This window comes from Schistocerca serialis, chromosome 1, assembly GCF_023864345.2.
Source record: "Schistocerca serialis cubense isolate TAMUIC-IGC-003099 chromosome 1, iqSchSeri2.2, whole genome shotgun sequence".
Classification (NCBI taxonomy): domain Eukaryota; kingdom Metazoa; phylum Arthropoda; class Insecta; order Orthoptera; family Acrididae; genus Schistocerca; species Schistocerca serialis.
In genome coordinates, this window is record NC_064638.1 from 1,076,827,402 (window position 1) to 1,076,841,264 (window position 13,863).

Below are 13,863 nucleotides of genomic sequence, written 5' to 3' on the forward strand. Positions count from 1 at the left end.
CCATCCAGATCGCCCGAGACGAATCCAATTGAACAAATGGTTCAAATGGCTCTGAGCACTATGGGACTTAACTTCTGAGGTCATCAGTCCCCTAGAACTTAGAACTACTTAAACCTAACTAACCTAAGGACATCACACACATCCATGCCCGAGGCAGGATTCGAACCTGCGACCGTAGCGGTCGCGCGGTTCCAGACTGTAGCGCCTAGAGCCGCTCGGGCACCCCAGCCGGCTCCAATTGAACATTTATGGGACATAATCGAGAGGTCAGTTCTTGCAGAAAATCCTGCGCTTTGGTAATAATGGGCGGCTATTGAGGCAGCATGGCTCAATACTTCTGCAGAGGACACCCAGCGACTTGTTGAATTCCTGCTACGTCGAGTTGCTGCACTACGCCGTGGAAAAGTAGGTCCGACACGATATTAGAAAGAATCCTATGACTTTTGTCACCTCAGTGTATGTTCACTGCTAACAGTTTTATGCACTGCCTCCCACTGGTTCGTAGCAACTAACGCCGATAATCACCACAACAGCAAAACAGAAACACAGTTCAAAGTCAAAACGCAAAGAATCACACAAAAACATCGCTCTAAAACTCCCATAGAAACGAATATGATTTAATGGCTCCTACTAAACTTCACCAAGTCGGCCTTGTTCACTAAAACACTACCGTCCAACTAACTACTTGTTCCACGATCTGACATACGGGCTCTGCGTACAGAGCAAGTGCATGCTCACTTGAACGAAACACTAGCCTAGAACACCCGAAAATTCAACCCGAAATCCACGCCGCACACGGGAGCACATTTTCTGTATCTCAGTTTTTCCATACCGGAAGAAATAATTCGTAGAGGTTTTTAAATTACCGCTACCAGTCACAAACTTTGTTGAGTATTATGTTACTTATTTATTTAGCGATATGTTTCGTGGGAATGCCTCATTTTCAGGCTAAATGGCATTACAAACACAATTTTACAATAAGGTCACACTGATGTTACACAGCCTTTTCGTAAATGCTGTCGTCATCCCGTGGAAGAAGAGAAAACAGGCTAACCACAGCATTTACGAAAAGATTATGTAACATCAGTATGACCTTACTGTAAAATTGTTTTTGTAATGCCATTTAGCCTGAAGATGAGGTATTCCCTTGAAACATGTCGCTAAATATATAAGTAATACAATAGTCAACAAAGGTTGTGACTGGTAGCGGTAATTTAAAAAGCCTTTACATATTTCTTGAGAAAGTCAAAATGGCTTCAAAAGAAATAACTCGGTTGATCAGTAAGGATCAGCCGCTTCCGACTTCTGATACACACAACGAGAAAGCCACGCCCAAGACTTGCCACGTCAACTCCAAGAGGGCACCCGGCTGACTCCCAAGAATCTCGCGTGCTCCAGATCACTGCACGAAATTATTTAGTATTTAGGCCTTTCAGAAGATAATGATCATGAGCAAAATGTAGGCAATTTTACTGGCGAATTCCGGCTCCCAGTTATAGCACTACTGTAAATAGCTGCTTTCTGTAAGGACCTCGTAGAAGTTTCTCTCCCACAGGTGTTGTAAATATCACCTGACCTGGAAACACCACTTACTCTCGAGCCGGCCAACTATTCGCGCAGCACTAGCGGTTTAGAAGAACTAGGGAAAGACAGGCCCATCAGCTCTGGGCTGAAGAAAGTTTCCTTTTTCCACAAACCGCCACTCGTAGACAACACCAACAGGAAAAGCAAACAGGTGCAGCCAAGAACTGACACGTTATTCTGGTTCATGTAGGGATCCCAGAATTTTTCATTGTGTAGTACACACTCGTAACAAGAAGTTTTTGTTGCCATACCACTTGATCAGTAAATACTACTGTTATTTCCGTTATTTCCGTTATTTCCGTTTAAGGACCAAAACTGCTTCATTTGTAATGAAGAGTGCAACGTAAAGAAGTCTATATATACACTAACTGATCAAAAGCATTCTGACATGTAGATTGACCACTAGATATCACGAGAGTGGAACCCCACCAGTGTGAAAGGACCCGGGGAGCATTGTGTTGCCAATGGAGGGGCAGTAACAGGAGAACAGGTTGGCAGATGAGCTCAGTGTCTTCGAATGTGAGAAAGTGGATTTGTCATTGGATATCGCCTGAACAACATACCCACTCGGGACATTTAAATCCTTCTAAAGATGTCCAAGTCGACTGTTTGTTATGTGATTTTTAAGTGGAAACGCGAAGAAACAACCACAGCTAAACCGTGACATCTACATCTACTTCTGCATCTACATGGATACTCTGCAAATCACATTTAAGTGCCTGGCAGAGGATTCATCGAATCACCTTCACAATTCTCTGTTATTCCAATCTCGTATAGCGTGCAGAAAGTATGAACACCTATGTCTTTACGTACGAGCTCTAATTTACCTTATTTTATAGTGGTGATCGTTCCTCCCCATGTAGGTCGGTGTCAACAAAATATTTTCCCATTCCGAGGAGAAAGTTGGTGATTGGAATTTCGTGAGAAGATTCCGTCGCAATGAAAAACGCCTTTCTTTTAATCCAAATCCTGTATCATTTCTGTGACACTCTCTCCCATGTTTCGCGATAATACAAAACGTGCTGCCTTTCTTTGAACTTTTTCGATGTACTGCGTCAGTCCTATCTGGTAAGGATCCCAGACCGCGCAGCAGTATTCTGAAAGAGGACGGACAATCGTCCTGTAGGCAGTCTCCTTAGTAGGTCGGTTACATTTTCTAAGTGTCCTGCCAATAAAACGTAGCCTTTGGTTAGCCTTCCCCACAACATTTTCTGTGTATTCCTTCCAATTTAAGTTGTTCGTAATTGTAGTACCTAGGTATTTACTTGAATTTACGGCTTTTAGATTAGACTGAGTTATCGTGTAACCGAAGTTTAACGAGTTCCTTTCAGTACTCATGTGTATGACCTCACACTTTTCGTTATTTAGGTTCAACTGCCAATTTTCGCACCATTCAGATATCTTTTCTAAATCGTTTTGCAGTTTGTTTTGATCTTCTGATGACTTTATTAGTCGATAAACGACAGCGTCATCTGCAAACAACCTAAGACGGCTGCCCAGATTGTTTATGTAGATAAGGAACAGCAAAGGGCCTGCAACACTACCTTGGGGAACGCCAGAAATCACTTCTGTTTCACTCGATGACTTTCCGTCAGTTACTACGAACTGTGACCTCTCTGACGGGAAATCACAAATCTAGTCACATAACTGAGACGATATTCCACAAGCACGCAATTTCACTACGAGCCGCTTGTGTGGTACAGTGTCAAAAGCCTTCCGGAAATCCAGAAATACGGAATCGATCTGAAATCCCTTGTCAATAGCACTTAACACTTCATGTGAATAAAGAGCTACTTGTGTTTTTCACGGTAAATGATGACAGCCAAAACAGTTGCAGGATAAAGATTTATTAAAATTCTTGACCAAGGTTTCGGTATATATAAATATACCTTCATGAGGAGTAAAATATCCTGAACAGGAAGACACTTTCATTAGCAAAAACTTAGCATCGGAAATGAGAAAGAAAAACATTATAGCTTAAGTAACCGTAAAATTACCAGAGTATTACAGGCACAAAAACTTTTAGTCACTTACTAAAATTACATCTTGCAATGGAGATTAATAAAACAATTGTGCCAAAGGCGTCGTCAGCAGTTAAGACAACAACTCCATTTATACAATATGATTATGGACACTGGGTCAATTTGAACACAGTTTAGCATCTGCACTTCGCCTATGAACTATCGTGACGAGAGTGTGAAAGCCCTAGGGCAGATGGTTTCGCCGAAAGAGGGCACTTGTGGTATGTGCCAGTCACTCGCGCACATTAAAATCCATGGATACATACACATGCGCAACAAAATTATTAAAAGTTGTGCTAATTCAAACCTTCTGTCTTAATAAATAAAACATATCAGAACTATTTAAAAACATCTATGTAAAATAGAAAATATGAAACCAATTTACCTGTGTTCTAGTGTCAAGCAGATGAAGCTTGCGCTATGGAACACATCTAACGAGAGAGGGCACTAGTGTTACACGCGAGAATCTCGCGTAACGTAAAACGGTAAAATACATAGTAGCGAAAACAACCAAAATGTTAAAGTCATCATTTACCGTGAAGAATTTCAACAGTTGCTGTTTCAGCCATGTTTAAAATCTTGAAGCTAGTTGTGTTTCAAAGGAACGATATTTCTAAACCCATGTTGACTGTGTGTCAACAGACCGTTTTCTTCGAGGTAATTCATAATGTTCGAAAACGCAGACGTCTAAGACTGCGGAGAGTGGTTATGAAACATAGCATGAAATCAGAGGAAGGAATCAGTCGTGAGTTCCAAAGTGTTAGCACCAGCCCCGCTACCACAATCACTGCCTGCAGGGAGTTAAAAAAAGAAAAGCGGTACAGTGATCGAGCAGCTCCTCATAAACCACACATATCATCAGTCACTTCTAAGAGACGTTTGAGGTGGTGTGGAGCGACACCACTGGACCGTGGATGACTGGAAACGAGTGATATGGAGTGGTGAATCACGTTATATCCTGTGGCAGTCCGATGGAACGATCTAGATTTGACGAACGGCTAGAGAAACATCTACCATAATGCCTAGTGTCAACAGTGAAGTACAGAGGAGATGATGTTACGGCATGATGATGTTTTTCGTGATTAGCGTGTGGTGCCCTTATGGCGCGCAAGGACACGCTAAATGCGAAAGGATGTGAACAGCATTGTGTTCTGTGTTCAGGAGAGGTACAGTTCGGAGACGATAACTTTGTATCAGCATGACAAATCACCCTATCATATAGCAGTGTCTGTGAGGCAATCATTTGCGGACAATAACATTCTTGAAACGAAATGGCCAGCCCGGAGTACCGATCTGAAACCAATGGAACACTTTTGGGAAAAGTAATCTTAAGTGAAGTCTAGTAAAATCATCAGACGTTCAATTCCAATTACAAAATGATCTAGACAGAATTTCTGTATCGTGCGAAAAGTGGCTATTGGCACTAAACAAAGAAAAGTGCGAGGTCATCCACATGGGTACTAAAAGAAATCCGATAAATTTTGGGTAAACGATTAATCGCACAAATCTAAGGGCTCTCCATTCGACGAAATACCTAGGAATTACAATTACGAGCAACTTAAATTGGAAAGACCACATAGATAATATTGTGGGGAAGGCGAAACAAATACTGCGCTTTGTTGGCAGAACACTTACAAGATGCAACAAACCCATTAAAGAGACAGCCTACATTACACTTGTCCGTACTCTGCTGGAATATTGCTGCGCCGTAAGGGATCTTTACCAGAATGGATTGACGGAGGACATCGAAAAAGTGCAAAATGGGCAGCTCGTTTCGTGTTATCGCGCAATAAGGGTGGGTGTGTCACTGATTTGATACGCGAGTTGGGGTGGCAGTCACTGAAATGAAGGCGGTCTTCTTTGCGGCGAGATCTAGTTACGAAATTTCTATCACCAACTTTCTCTTCCGAATGCGAAAATATTTTGTTATCACCCATCTGCGTAGGGAGAAATGATCATCATAACAAAATAAGAGAAATCGGAGCTCGAACGGAAAGATTTGGGTGTTCCTATTTCCCACGCGCCATTCGAGAGTGGAGTAGTAGAGAAGTAGTATGAAAATGGTTCGATGAACCCTCTGCCAGGCGCTTAAGTGTGAATCGCAGAGTAATCATGTAGGTGTAGATGTAGAAAAGTTAGAAGGACGACTTCGCTCCACACCTCAGCATGCAACGTTATCTTCTCTGATATTGGCTCTTCAGAGAGACTGAGCTGCCATTCCTCTACAGACATTCGGGTACCTCACTGAAAGCGCCCACGGCAGAGTTTAAGGCGTCATAAACGTCCACTGATAGTGTCCGGATATTTTTGATCAGATACTGAATGTCAACACAGCCAGTAACGTAAAAATCCATGTCTATTCGTAGTAAGGTGCGTAAATTGCAATGTAACACGAGCAAGCGCCTTCTGTGGTAAATTCTGGTAGCGTCGGCATTAAATGATTTTACCGTGAAGCGTGCTGTCTCGCCTCAGCGTAAACAGTCTTCCGTAATGAGTCTAACGCTGGAGCGGAGAAAACGACAGTACGGATTCTTCTGCAAGCAGGCCTGACCTTACATTCTCGAACCCATCAAACACGGATAATGGCATTCAGCGCTTTCCCTCTTCCTTTCACACAGAAAATGTTGGTCTGAACTCTCATTCACTGTGACTATTTCGCTTTGCTGTATTCTATGAAAAAACACTCAACACCAATCGCCTAGTTCTTTCAAACAGTGGGCGCTGGCTAACAGGTAGATGTTGCCTTTCTGGGTGTACGAAAGGCGTTAGACATTGTCCTCCTCTGTTAATTGACACCAAAGAAACAAATATCTGGAGTATTTTCACAAATATTTGAATGGCTAGAATAATGTTTGATTGACGTATACTTGTAAGTTATATTTGACTGCGAATGCTGGAGAGAAACTAAAGTAACTCCAATTGTGTCCCAAGGAAGTGTGATAGGATCGGTAAGATTATCATTGCACATGGTAAGTGTACTGGACAGGCTCACCAGCACTATCAGATGGTTCGCTGATAATGTTGTTGTATACAAAAGGTATCGTGCTAGATGTTCGTAACGAAATGCAGAAGGAATTTTCACTTGGGGAAGAGAATGGCAACTCTTTAAATGCAGATAAATGCAGGATAACGCCCGAGACATAAAGAATCCGGTAGTAACCGCTTAGAAGATGAGTGATGAACTTCTAGAACATGTCACGCAGTTTAATCATCTTAGGGCAATACAACGTATCGACGTGAAATGGAAGGAACACGTAAAATCAGTAGAAGATTCTGGGAAATTGCGTTGAATACGAGAAAAACCCCGTACGAGACCCTGATGTAAGCTATTCTACACAACTTTCCACGTCGACATGGGCCTTCTGAAAGTGTAACACAACAGCTCTGGGCACTTGAAAGAGTATTTGGGAGAAGGGAAACGTTTTTCTCGCGAAACGTCTTAGAAACAGTGTTCAAGGTAGAATGTTCTACATTTCTGCGGCCTCCACGGTATATTTCTCGCAGAGGCTACTAAAAGAATGTAAGATAAATTAAGACACTTTCGGAGACATGCTCCATAAGTGAACCGAATGGGGCAGAGAATAACTTGTATTAGTACGAAATTCTCTCCGCCTTGCAGTGTAGAACAGTTCGTGGATCATATATGGATTCCTTACAAGTATTTCTGTACCTGCATATGATTTCTTGCTTCAAATGGTGTCATATGTTTGTTGATTAGTCTCTAATATAGATGGGCAAACTGAAACACGTAACTGCTTCGAAACAAATGAAACAGTACAATGTAATGTTTCGATACGCTGTTTCGAAACAGTGAAACAGTTTGTGTTTTGTAATCTAATAAACCTAAACATTTTATCATCTTGAATGTCTACTGTATAGGTATGTCCATATAAACACAAATGAGGTGCGAGAGCGCTAATCATATCGCAGAAAGTATGAAACTATCACTTAGGCGTCTTGGCAGTTTCGTATTTCATGCAGCAAATGCGCTGCTTTCGCGTCGTGTGACTTTCATACTTTTCAATTGGCTGAGGACAGCCATAGCTGAAGACAGAAGAACCACCACGAACGGAACTGGAGGTGGGAGCGAACTGCAGAAACAACGGATATGCTACTGGGGTTCCCACATTCCGCTAGTATGGGAATATACCCATCCTGCTAATTCCCATGCACACAAAGGGAATCATTGTGGATAATAGGCACAGTGACTATAGACTCACAAATAATGCCAAATAATTCGAATAAATAATAAAATATAACAGAAAAATTTTGCCTTTCAAGGTGTTTCGAACCGTTACTATAAATTCACCATGCTTCCCAGCCCTTCCCGTTCACCATTACACTATCAGTGATATGTCAAACAGATTGCTTGCAATTATACCTACATTAAATTTATGTATAATAACTGTCACTCTACGCCTTTTTTTTATTCAAAATGTTCTAGGCTTACTTGCGTTTCTCCCCCATGAACCATGGACCTTGCCGTTGGTGGGGAGGCTTGCGTGCCTCAGCGATACAGATAGCCGTACCGTAGGTGCAACCACAACGGAGGGGTATCTGTTGAGAGGCCAGACAAACGTGTGGTTCCTGAAGAGGGGCAGCAGCCTTTTCAGTAGTTGCAAGGGCAACAGTCTGGATGATTGACTGATCTGGCCTTGTAACAATAACCGAAACGGCCTTGCCGTGCCGGTACTGCGAACGGCTGAAAGCAAGGGGAAACTACAGCCGTAATTTTTCCCGAGGGCATGCAGCTTTACTGTATGATTACATGATGATGGCGTCCTCTTGGGTAAAATATTCCGGAGGTAAAATAGTCCCCCATTCGGATCTCCGGGCGGGGACTACTCAAGAGGATGTCGTTATCAGGAGAAAGAAAACTGGTGTTCTACGGATCGGAGCGTGGAATGTCAGATCCCTTAATCGGGCAGGTAGGTTAGAAAATTTAAAAAGGGAAATGGATAGGTTGAAGTTAGATATTGTGGGAATTAGTGAAGTTCGGTGGCAGGAGGAACAAGACTTCTGGTCAGGTGACTACAGGGTTATAAACACAAAATCAAATAGGGGTAATGCAGGAGTAGGTTTAATAATGAATAGGAAAATAGGAATGCGGGTAAGCTACTACAAACAGCATAGTGAACGCATTATTGTGGCCAAGATAGATACGAAGCCCACACCTACTACAGTAGTACAAGTTTATATGCCAACTAGCTCTGCAGATGACGAAGAAATTGAAGAAATGTATGATGAAATAAAAGAAATTATTCAGATTGTGAAGGGAGACGAAAATTTAATAGTCATGGGTGACTGGAATTCGAGTGTAGGAAAAGGGAGAGAAGGAAACATAGTAGGTGAATATGGATTGGGGGACAGAAATGAAAGAGGAAGCCGCCTGGTAGAATTTTGCACAGAGCACAACATAATCATAACTAACACTTGGTTTAAGAATCATGAAAGAAGGTTGTATACATGGAAGAACCCTGGAGATACTAAAAGGTATCAGATAGATTATATAATGGTAAGACAGAGATTTAGGAACCAGGTTTTAAATTGTAAGACATTTCCAGGGGCAGATGTGGACTCTGACCACAATCTATTGGTTATGACCTGTAGATTAAAACTGAAGAAACTGCAAAAAGGTGGGAATTTAAGGAGATGGGACCTGGATAAACTGAAAGAACCAGAGGTTGTACAGAGATTCAGGGAGAGCATAAGGGAGCAATTGACAGGAATGGGGGAAATAAATACAGTAGAAGAAGAATGGGTAGCTTTGAGGGATGAAGTAGTGAAGGCAGCAGAGGATCAAGTAGGTAAAAAGACGAGGGCTAGTAGAAATCCTTGGGTAACAGAAGAAATATTGAATTTAATTGATGAAAGGAGAAAATATAAAAATGCAGTAAGTGAAACAGGCAAAAAGGAATACAAACGTCTCAAAAATGAGATCGACAGGAAGTGCAAAATGGCTAAGCAGGGATGGCTAGAGGACAAATGTAAGGATGTAGAGGCCTATCTCACTAGGGGTAAGATAGATACCGCCTACAGGAAAATTAAAGAGACCTTTGGAGATAAGAGAACGACTTGTATGAATATCAAGAGCTCAGATGGAAACCCAGTTCTAAGCAAAGAAGGGAAAGCAGAAAGGTGGAAGGAGTATATAGAGGGTCTATACAAGGGCGATGTACTTGAGGACAATATTATGGAAATGGAAGAGGATGTAGATGAAGATGAAATGGGAGATACGATACTGCGTGAAGAGTTTGACAGAGCACTGAAAGACCTGAGTCGAAACAAAGCCCCCGGAGTAGACAATATTCCATTGGAACTACTGACGGCCGTGGGAGAGCCAGTCCTGACAAAACTCTACCATCTGGTGAGGAAGATGTATGAGACAGGCGAAATACCCTCAGACTTCAAGAAGAATATAATAATTCCAATCCCAAAGAAAGCAGGTGTTGACAGATGTGAAAATTACCGAACTATCAGCTTAATAAGTCACAGCTGCAAAATACTAACACGAATTCTTTACAGACGAATGGAAAAACTAGTAGAAGCCAACCTCGGGGAAGATCAGTTTGGATTCCGTAGAAACACTGGAACACGTGAGGCAATACTGACCTTACGACTTATCTTAGAAGAAAGATTAAGGAAAGGCAAACCTACGTTTCTAGCATTTGTAGACTTAGAGAAAGCTTTTGACAATGTTGACTGGAATACTCTCTTTCAAATTCTAAAGGTGGCAGGGGTAAAATACAGGGAGCGAAAGGCTATTTACAGTTTGTACAGAAACCAGATGGCAGTTATAAGAGTCGAGGGACATGAAAGGGAAGCAGTGGTTGGGAAGGGAGTAAGACAGGGTTGTAGCCTCTCCCCGATGTTGTTCAATCTGTATATTGAGCAAGCAGTAAAGGAAACAAAAGAAAAATTCGGAGTAGGTATTAAAATTCATGGAGAAGAAATAAAAACTTTGAGGTTCGCCGATGACATTGTAATTCTGTCCGAGACAGCAAAGGACTTGGAAGAGCAGTTGAATGGAATGGACAGTGTCTTGAAAGGAGGATATAAGATGAACATCAACAAAAGCAAAACAAGGATAATGGAATGTAGCCTAATTAAGTCGGGTGATGCTGAGGGAATTAGATTAGGAAATGAGGCACTTAAAGTAGTAAAGGAGTTTTGCTATTTGGGGAGCAAAATAACTGATGATGGTCGAAGTAGAGAGGATATAAAATGTAGGCTGGCAATGGCAAGGAAAGCGTTTCTGAAGAAGAGAAATTTGTTAACATCCAATATTGATTTAAGTGTCAGGAAGTCATTTCTGAAAGTATTCGTATGGAGTGTAGCCATGTATGGAAGTGAAACATGGACGATAAATAGTTTGGACAAGAAGAGAATAGAAGCTTTCGAAATGTGGTGCTACAGAAGAATGCTGAAGTTTAGATGGGTAGATCACATAACCAATGAGGAAGTATTGAATAGGATTGGGGAGAAGAGAAGTTTGTGGCACAACTTGACCAGAAGAAGGGATCGGTTGGTAGGACATGTTCTGAGGCATCAAGGGATCACCAATTTAGTATTGGAGGGCAGCGTGGAGGGTAAAAATCGTAGAGGGAGACCAAGAGATGAATACACTAAGCAGATTCAGAAGGATGTAGGTTGCAGTAGGTACTGGGAGATGAAAAAGCTTGCACAGGATAGAGTAGCATGGAGAGCTGCATCAAACCAGTCTCAGGACTGAAGACCACAACAACAACCACAACAACAACACTTGAACAGAGAAACGTATGTTATAAAAAAAAGTGTAATTTAACTGAATGATTTTCACACATTTATTATTTTGAATGTGAATAGTATGCGTTGTTTTATTGTTTGGTTAATGTTTATAAAGCAAATGTTACGCCATTTCGGAATAGGACAGTCATCTAGAAACGAAGCTTTATTTTCGGATATCTTAAGCTTCATGCTATTGCTTGTCAAAACGATTTCGACACTCTTGAAAGTGTTTCACGAAGTGGTATGTTGTGTTTCAGTACCTGTGCCGAGCCCGAATCTCGTCCGACACAGAGCGGAATGAAACATCACTGTTTCGATACAGTCAGTCCGTTCCAAGCACAGGTGGACTGAAACAGCCTTATTTTGAAACAACGATACAGTTTCTGTGTCTGGTCCGGATATCCGAGACAGGGGCGGAATGAAACACCACTGTTTCGAAACAGTGAACCACAGCCGTTCCGAAACACTGAAACAGTTCCACGTATCGATACACTGTATCGAAACATAGAAACAGTGGCCAAGTCTAGTCTCTAATCCATCTCAGACCATTTATTGGTCACATGGAGTTTTATTCGAATTGTCATAGCCAAACGAAGAGCGGGAAATAAACAAATGGACCAGAGTGAGGTCAGATTTATCGAAGAAAATTTAATTGCTCGAAAGTAATCAGAGTAATTAAGCAAAACTTGATTAGTGATTCAAGGAAAAATTGAAATATTTCAGGAACAGCTACTGCGAGCTGAGTAAATGAAGTATAAGAAAAATTTTTCTCTTCAAGGCTTAGCTGTTTTGCGCATAAAAAGTTGCACTTGTGTAGAAACTTTGGAATTCTTTCTTTGAATCGCAAAAAAGAAATAAATTTCAAATTACAGAATAAATTAAAACTTCTCTGTTTTCTCTTATATAGAATGCCTCTACAAAGAATATCGATCAATATTTAATAGACTATGTGATCAAAAGTATCCGGACACCCCCAAAAACACACGTTTTTCATGTTAGGTACATTGTGCTGCCACCAACTGCCAGGTACTCCATACCAGCGACCTCAGTAGTCACTAGGCATCGTGAGAGAGCAGAATGGGGCGTTCCACGGAACTCAAGGACTTCGAACGTGGTCAGATGATTGGATGTTACATGTGTCATACGTCTGTACACGAGATTCCCACACTCCTAAACATCCGTAGGTCCACTTTTTCCGATGTGATAGTGCAATGGAAACTTGAAAATACACTAAAACAAAAAAGGAAATGGCCAAATGTTTTATAAAGTTATTTGTTTAAAAGTAAGAAAAAATAGATTAGAGAAACGTTTGGCGAATTTCATTTTCTGCACATGATTTCGACCATAATTCAAAGGCCCATGAATGGTTCTCTAAACAATTTTTTTCTTGTTTTTGGATTAATCGTTTATATACACCCACACTACTGGCCATTAAAATTGCTACACCAAGAAGAAAAGCAGATGATAAACGGGTATTCATTGGACAAATATAATATACTAGAACTGACATGTGATTACATTTTCACGCAATTTCGGTGCATAGATCCTGAGAAATCAGTACCCAGAACAGCCACCTCTGGCTGTAATAACGGCCTTGATACGCCTGGGCATTGAGTCAAACAGAGTTTGGTTGGCGTGTACAGGTACAGCTGCCCATGCAGCTTCAACACGATACCACTTTTCATCACGAGAAGTGACTGGCGTATTGTGACTAGCCAGTTGCTCGGCCACCATTGAGCAGATGTTTTCAATTGGTGAGAGATCTGGAGAATGTGCTGGCCAGCAGTCGAACATTTTCTGTATCCAGAAAGGCCCGTACAGGACCTGCAACATGCGGTCGTGCATTATCCTGCTGAAATGTAGAGGTTCGCAGGGATCGAATGAAGGGCTGAGCCACAGGTCGTAACACATCTGAAATGTAACGCTTACAGTGTGCGTTCACCGCGATGTCGCCAAACACGGATGCGATCATCATGATGCTGTAAACAGAACCTGGATTCATCCGTTAAAACAACGTTTTGCCATTCGTTCACCCAGGTTCGTCGTTGAGTACACCATCGCAGGCACTCCTGTCTGTGATGCAGCGTCAAGGGTAACTGCAGCCATGGTCTCCGAGCTGATAGTCCGTGCTGCTGCAAACGTCGTCGAACTGTTCGTGCAGATGGTTGTTGTCTTGCAAACGTCCCCATCTGTTGACTTAGGGATCGAGACGTGGCTGCACGATCCGTTACAGCCATGCGTATAAGATGCCTGTCATCTCGACTGCTAATGATACGAGGCCGTTGGGATCCAGCACGGCGTTCCGTATTACCCTCCTGTACCCACTAATTCCATATTCTGCTAACAGTCATTGGATCTCGACCAACGCGAGTAGCAATGTCGCGACACGATAAACCACAATCGCGATAGGCTACAATCCGACCTTTATAAAGTCGGAAACGTGATGGTACGCATTTCTCCTCCTTACACGAAGCATCATAACAACGTTTCA

General features: G+C 41.9%; 1 protein-coding gene across 1 annotated transcript in view; it reads left to right on the forward strand.

Annotated features, from left to right (window-relative positions):
• LOC126455500 (cytochrome P450 4c3) overlaps positions 1-13,863 on the forward strand; it is a 295,097-nt gene that overhangs the window by 183,527 nt on the left and 97,707 nt on the right. The window lies entirely within an intron of this gene.